General features: G+C 32.3%; 1 long non-coding RNA gene across 1 annotated transcript; it reads right to left on the bottom strand.

Moving 5' to 3' along the window:
- Positions 1-1,587: 1,587 nt before the first annotated feature.
- LOC138907250 (uncharacterized) lies at positions 1,588-3,585 on the bottom strand. The gene is made up of 2 exons (XR_011415052.1): positions 2,752-3,585; positions 1,588-1,871 (listed from the first exon to the last, which is right to left on the bottom strand). It is a non-coding gene; the product is annotated as an uncharacterized lncRNA (long non-coding RNA).
- Positions 3,586-8,477: the final 4,892 nt, after the last annotated feature.

Below are 8,477 nucleotides of genomic sequence, written 5' to 3'. Positions count from 1 at the left end.
AGTGGCAAAACATGCATGCCCTTCTCAACTGTGGATCCTTCTAACTTGGAACGAGCCAATATCAATTTTTATGCGAAGTCATCTGGTTTTTACAACTTTGGAGATGTTGACACAAGTTGGTGTAATAATCTTCTACACTTCTTTCAAAAGTTCAACTATTCTAAGGGCCTAATATTAGTAATGCGTTGCGAGGAGGTAACTTTTTCTAACTTTATTTTTACTCCTCTTTCACTGATTGAACATCTTCTCCCTTAATTTGTCTCATTTTGGCTGTCATTTTTGCTCAAAACACGTCCATTAGAAAAATATTAAGCACAAGATATAACTTACTATATTAACCTCATTTGTTTTTTTTAATTAAAGTCATTCATCCAGACTTTCACCTCCTGTGGTGGTGGGAGGTTTGGCAATGACCCCTACCTTGTTTATAGGATACCAAAAAAAGTACAACAAGAAGGGGCATAAACCTTATCTCCATAGCAAGGCCAACTAAAACTAACAAAGTCTTAGAACTAATACAAATATCTACCTTGATAAACAAGCTGAAGACAAGGACTAATTCAAAGAAAACTGTTACAAAAAGACCTAGTCCAAAACTGGAACAATGTCATATTAACCTCATTTATTTCTTAGTGGACAGTGCTACTATTGAAAAAATAGTAATATTTATCTATTTTGACCTCTCTAATATAAGGGGTTAATTAGTTTTTTGTTGATTTCTCAAAACCCACAATTATTTTGGGATACTTTTTTAGCTAATTAAAATGACAGTGTTTTGCGACAGAGGGAGTACTACTTGATTTACGCATTCCGCTACTTGTTTAACTTGGTTTTTGGGATTTAATATGCAGGGATTTCTTATTTATGAAGATTCAAGAGAAATTATGATTCCACTGACGCAAAAACAAAAGCTACTCATCGAGAATCCTTCAATGCGTCTTGAGTCATTCGCAAATGATATAATGCCATCTCAGCCCAAGATTGTATCCGTAGTGCATGGTATTGACAGCAAAATATTTCAGGTATAAATATACATTATATCCCAAAACGCCAGTTTTTAAGTGTTCTTTTTTTTCATGCAATTTGCTATTCTCGTATCGTAGTCGCTAAGGCGCACATATAAACATGTACAAACCAAAAATGCTACAAAATTGCATGACTTTCTCATAATCATGAGAAATTGGGCCAAAGATGTTAAAGCAAATAATTTTGAATCACATTTTTCACTAAACTAAGAGCTTCTTACCTATGATTTTAATGTGTTTGGAATAACAGTTCTTCCATGAGACAGCAACAACATACATAAAGAAGCAGTACGGAAGGCTAAAAGAAGTCACTAATCACAACGGCGCAGCTGATGAGAATGGAGGAACGTCTCGTTTCTACACTTGGCTGAAATCCACGTCTCTAAATGAGCGGATTACTACTTTTAATTTTAAATGGGTGTAACCACCTTTCCTCTAGACCTCTAATCTATCTTTTACATAATATTAGTTACATTTTGAGTTGTATATGGATGCCACGATCAAAATTTTTACTACCGGCGTCGTGATGACACTTAGTTTCTAAGATTAAGTAGGCCGATCATAATAATAATTTAAGTATTTTTTTTTTGAATTCAATACAGGTGGCAAAACCAACAACGAAAATATTCAAACAACCTCCCAAGACTGGTAATACTGAGTCACGAACTCTAACTGAATACATGCAATGATCTCAAGGATCGAATATATAATATTGTTCGAATAAGAGATGACAGTACAATAAAATAAAAAGACTCCAAGGGACTGCGACGATCAAGCAACTCTAACTTGAATCCTTGTGATCAACACGCTAACTCTGTTCGAGTCCCATATCTCTAATACCTAGCTCTGCACAAAAATATGCAGAACTGTAGTATGAGTACACTACAGTCGGTACCCGATAAGTATCAAGACTAACCTCGGTAGAGTAATGACGAGGTACAGTTAAGACATTCACTAGTCAAATAACATATATAATATAGCAGTATACAATAGTACTGGAAAACAACTAGCAATGATAGCAACAAAAATCAATAGTGATATAAACAGCAAGGCAACAAGAACACCATAAATGTTGCTCAAACATATAAGGAACACAAGTAAAATCAATTAATCAAGTCCTTCAAAATACAACAACAACAACAACAACAACAACAACAACAACAACCCAGTATAATCCCACTAGTGGGGTCTGGGAGGGTACTTCTATTGCCAAATCATAGTACAATTATATAAGAATTACTCCTAGTATTTTAGCATACATTTGTGCCGAAGTAATATTTGATATAGGATGCTGCCATATCTTTTTTTTTTCTTCATGTGGGTAAGAGACAATGCCAAATAATTTTCACATTAACGTTTCTAATTTTTAAAGTATTAGTAAATCACAAGCAAACAAGAAACACCTACTATTAGATCCAACCAATAGAGTGTTAGGATAGAGAACAGATTTCTTATAATGTTTTTGGTCAATAAATGTCACAAATAGAGGATGGACCAAAATGCGTAGCTCAATACACTATGATTGATAGTTAAATGATCTTCAATCGCCACCATTAATAATTTACAACTGATTCATTCATGTTTTTGCTTCAAAATCAATTGAAGTTTCTCCAAGAATTCTTTGTTATGTTAAAAAGAATCATCTAAGAGAGTAAAGTGTTAGAATAAATGTTAGCAGAAAAAGTTCTTCTTTTTTTGTCGAAATAAGGATTGAGAAAAAATATACCACCAAAAGTTACATACAAATAAATCAAAGCATACGGTCTCTATCTCTGGCGATAGTTCTCTGATCAGATCTTGCCTTGCGAGCCAATTCCCTCAGTTCCATCGCTTCCTTTTCCTTCTCTTTTATCATCAGCTCTTTCTGAAGCGTTGACCGCATTGCAACGGCTTCTCTGGCTTTCTCTTCTGCAACATACAAAGCCTCCGAAACTTTTGCCATTTTATCATTGAACTTGACCTCCTGAAATCCCTTGCCATTAGCAGGACTATCAAGATACGACATGATGTTGGGAATGAATACGTTTGTTTGGATTTATATAATGCTTACGGAGTACTAATCCTAAAAGGAAAAGGATTCGATTCTACCCCTATTTATACAAGGATTGAGATCCTAAGATCGTTCCTATATATAAGGAAAAGTTCTTTACACTCTTTTTTTATTTTTTATATTTGCATCATTCTTCTTTCTTTTCTTTTTTTCCCTTCCTTTTTTGGATTTATATAATGTTTTCGAGAGTAATCCTAGAAGGAACAGGATCCTACAATACAATTATTGGGATCCTAAAATTTTTCCGGAAAAGCTCTTTACATTTTTCCACCGCTCCTTTTCTATTTGCAGCATTCTTTTTTTTTTTTTATTGATTTACGTTTAGCTATATATATTTACTTAATAACAAAACAATTAAAATGCTCGTTTAATGGCGTTCAAGTTTGAAAGTGGCAAAACATGCATGCCTTTCTCAACCGTAGATCCTTCTAACTTGGAACTAGCCAATATCAATTTTTATGCGCAGTCATCTGATTCTAACTACTTTGGAGCAGAATCGGATCAAGGATTTGAAGCTTACGGGTTCTTACCGTAATTTTTAATTAATATGTAATAATATCTGGGTTCACAGTTAAATATTTACAAATATTTAATAAATTTTTTAATATAAATACAGGGTCTACGCAAAAGTTATTGGGTTCCCGAGAACGCGCAACCAATGCTCTAGGTCCGCCCTGCTTTGGAGATGTTGACACAAGTCTAACAAAATAGTAATAATACTATTATAACTATGAAAATTATTAAGATAATGCTCATTGAAAACTAAAATTACAAATAACTAACCTCCTTCGCCTGCACGAACCGTCCTTTAATCTCTTTCACCAAAGGAACACAACTACCAAAGACTTCAGCAGATCCCACAAACTTTCCATCGACCAAGTTCTCACCAACCTCCCACGCTCAACCTACGCAACGGTCACAATTGTTAGAACAAAAATTAGTTGTAAAAAACTAAAGTATTAAATTATAGGAGTAAACTAATTACTATTTCAATCTTCCAGACTCCATTGAAGATATATTCATTAGGAACAAGCCTTTCTTTCAGCATGTAAAGTTGTAAAAGCAGTGCCAAAACTGGGAATCAACCTCACAAACCCATCATGAGAACAAAGTTTGCACTGCATTTACATATGTACAGAAAAAAACAATTATGTTAATGGTAAACAACTTTAAAATGATGAATAACTTGTTTATGTTTTTTACCTTCAACTTGAGGTTAAAAGTCTTCCCCTTATACTTCACCATCTCATTCCAATGAGCTCCCCACAATTTCATACTCATCTAAAAGTAGATTAGCATACAAAAGAAAATACGATAAGATAAAGTAATCTTTGCTGAATTCTTACTACGTATAAGAAAAATGAAAAAGATAAAGGAAGAAGCTAAACAGAGAATAAACCACTAGATATTCTCAGAAAGAAAAATAGACAGAGAAAAGAAAAATGGTAAGACAAGTATTCCTCTGCTGAATTCTTACTATGTATAAGAAAAAGAAAGAGATAGAGGAAGAGTTTATTTTAAAATAAACCACAAGATATTCTTAGGAAGAAAAATAGAAAGAGGAAAGAAAAATTGTAAGACAAGTATTTCTTTGTTGAATTCTTACTATATATAAGAAAAAGGAATTGATAGAGGAAGAGGTTAAAAGAGAGAACAAACCACTAGATATCTTAGGAAGAAAAATAAAAAGAGGAAAGAAAAAATGGTAAGACAAGTATTCTTCTGCTGAATTATTACTATGTATAAGAAAAAGAAATAGATAAAGGAAGAGGTTAAAATAGAGAATAAATCACTTGATATTCTTAGGAAGAAAAATAGAAAGAGAAAAGAAAAAATTGCAAGACAACTATTCATCTGCTGAACTCTTACTATGTTTAAGAAAAAGAAATAGATAGAGGAAGGGGTTAAAACAAAGAACGGAAAAGGGTCATTTGTATCCTTCTACTCTGGTTTATTATATAAGCTAGTCCCCCGTTATACTTTGCGGCTAATAAAATCCCTACTGTTAGGCAAAGTTCCACATTTGTCCCCTTTTTGACGGAATGGGACACGTGGCATCTTTGGACTTAAAAACTCACCCCACTAATGGACTAACCCGCCCCGACCCATAACCTGTCGGATCCCCCCACTCTAAATTAAAACACGCGATAAAATGCTCGTTTAGTATGAAAATAAGATGAGGGACAAAATAGGAATATTTCAAATAAAAATATCTTTTAATCGTAATTTAGTTACTTAGTGACCAAACTAGTTACTAGTGAACTAATTTAGTTATTTGGTCACCAAGCTAGTTACTTGGTCATTAAACTATTTTTTTTTTTGGGTCACTAAGCTATTTTCTTCTTATAAATAGCATATTTTCCTCTATGCTCAACATGCTGGCTCCAAATCTAATGGCGTTCATATTTGAAAGTGGCAAAACATGCATGCCTTTCTCAACCGTAGATCCTTCTAACTTGGAACTAGCCAATATCAATTTTTATGCGCAGTCATTGATTCTAACTACTTTGGAGATGTTGATACAAGTCTAACAAAATAGCAATAATACTATTATAACTATAAAAATTACTAAGATAGTGCTCATTGAAAACTAAAATTACAATTAACTAACCTCCTTCGCCTGCACGAACCGTCCTTTAATCTCTTTCACCAAAGGAACACAGCTACCAAAGACTTCAGCAGATCCCACAAACTTTTCATCGACCAAGTTCTCACCAACACTCCCACGCTCAACCTACGCAAAGGTCACAATTGTTAAAACAAAAATTAGTTGTAAAAAATTAAAGTATTAAATTATAGGAGTAAACTAATTACTATTTCAATCTTTCAGACCCCATTGAAGATATATTCATCAGGAACAAGCCTTTCTTTCAGCATGTAAAGTTGTAAAAGCAGTGCCAAAACTGGGAATTAACCTCACAAACCCATCATGAGAACAAAGCTTGCACTGCAGTTACATATGTACAGAGACAAAAAATTATGTTAATGGTAAACAACATTAAAATAATGAATAACTTGTTTCTGTTTTTTACCTTCAACTTGAGGTTTAACTCCCTACAATTTTCACACTCATCTAAAAGTAGATTAGCATATAAAAGAAAATACGGTAAGATAAAGTAATCTCTGCTGAATTCCTACTACGTATAAGGAAAATGAAAAAGATAAAGGAAGAAGTTAAATAGAGAATGAACCACTAGATATTCTCAGAAAGAAAAATAGACAGAGAAAAGAAAAATGGTAAGACAAGTATTCCTCTGCTGAATTCTTACTATGTATAAAAAAAAGAAACAGATAGAGGAAGAGTTTATTTTAGAATAAACCACTAGATATTCTTAGGAAGAAAAATAGAAAGAGGAAAGAAAAATTGTAAGACAAGTATTCCTTTGTTGAATATATATATATATATATATATATATATAAAAAAAGGAGGGACATAAGGGAGGTGATGTGTTATCTTTATAGTGTAGGAATTCTCTTTATCTTTTTTCTCATTTTTTGGACTTTTTCCTTCAACTTTTCCATTTATCGGGATCTTTAAAAGTCTACTACATTTACTACACACGCCTCTTCATTGGCGTTATGACTTTTCAAGTTCATAACCTCCAATTTTTTATTACTACATTATAAATAACTTTGGCCATGTCTGTTTCATGCTCGGACAAGTTTTGAATGTTTTCATCTCCATTACCTTTCGCTTTTTCCTTGAATGTACATTCGGTGTCGCTAGCCACTCCTCTGCAGTTACTATTTTCCTTTTTTTTTACAGGTACTTTCTTTTTTTATTATTCTTTTTTCTTTTTGCCTTCCTTTTATGATAAACGTCTTATATTGTCATTCTGAAATGACAAAATTTTTATTTACAATCGTTTTAGTTTTGTTGTTTTATGTAAACGCATGCAGTCGCGTTGGTATTAACAAAAACAGAATTTGGAGAACATAACAAGCGGTTTACCAATAGGAAAAATACCTATTTACAATCGTTTTAGTTTTGTTGTTCTATGTAAAAGCATGCAGTCGCGTTGGTGTTAAACAAAAACATAATTTGGAGATCATAACAAGCAGGTTACCAATCGGGGAAAAAATGTAACAAGCAGGTATAATCATTTTTCATTGCATGATTTATTTATAAGGTAGTGACTACAATCTATACTTAAATATTTAAAAGTTTTAGAACTGACAAGGTTATGCAGCATATTGTTTTCGCCATAAATCTCATTTATTAATTTTTTCTATTTTAAAGTTTTTTTTAATTCCTTAATTTGAACATTTTTGGACCGGAAAAAAAAGGAGTTATGGCACTTTCTACCCAAAAAAGAAGAAGTTATGGCATCCTATGATCAGTAACTGCTATCTTATTGTACCAATTATTGCTAATCAGTAACTGTTTCTGTTTTATTGTACCGATTATTACTTGTGAATGCTTCTTGTCGTTTGAACGCCATAATTCTTTTTTTGTTGGCATTAGTCTATATCTGTTTCCAAAATCTGATAATTAAAACTACTAATATTTCTTCCTATAATCAGTTTCCTACTCTTATAATTTCCCTATGTACTCAAATACCATCTCTTCTTAAAGTTGAAAATATTTACAGTGAAGTTTTAATGTTCAGGATAATAGGATTTTCGTATTCTGAACAGTGCAATTATATAGAGAATTAAAGTTTCTTTCTTTTAATTTGTTCTCTTAGTTTTTGGCAAAATACTAGCAATTACAAGAATTAGAGTTATAAGTGTGTGTTACAAGAAAAAAGAATTTTCATGTTTTAATGTTCATGACACATTGGCAGAAAATTTATTAAAAAATTTCTCAAGACTTCATTCTATCAAGGTATTTTAAGGACCTCTCACAGTTTACACATATATTGTCAAGCCATTTTTCGTTGGCATTGACCCTTTCTCACTACTTTCATTCCACCACTTTACCTTTAATCGTTCTCTCTATACAAATTCTTCAGCCGATCTTCTATGATATTAATTTTAATTATAAGAAAACATCTAGCAATAATAATTGGCTTTTTTTCTTTTTTTTTATTTCTTTGAAGAACTAAACTGAAAAAACATGGACATAATCTTCTTTTTTCCCCCTTCGTTTTGTCCTATATCAGATAATCCTTTTATTTTATTAATTCTGAAAATTTTCTTATTTCTTTTCGTAACATGAGTTCTGTGTCTTTTTATGCTTTTAAATGCAAATTCATGTGAATGAAACTATTTTTATATTATTTTCAAACAAAAAGTAAGAAGAAGGGGCAGTGAAGGGTAGTGTGTGTTATTGTCTAATGTTTTGATTTTTTTGTCTTTTTCGGTAAATTTCCTTTCTTCGGTGGTTAATCTCGTATGCCCTATCATTGTGTCTTTATTTTTATGTAAATATTCATTTCTTCCTTGCCATTCAAATTAGG

This window comes from Nicotiana tomentosiformis, chromosome 3 (assembly GCF_000390325.3).
Source record: "Nicotiana tomentosiformis chromosome 3, ASM39032v3, whole genome shotgun sequence".
In the NCBI taxonomy this organism is placed as follows: Eukaryota; Viridiplantae; Streptophyta; class Magnoliopsida; order Solanales; family Solanaceae; genus Nicotiana; species Nicotiana tomentosiformis.
The sequence above is the reverse complement of the archived record's forward strand: the minus strand, read 5'-3'. Positions and strand labels throughout refer to the sequence as shown.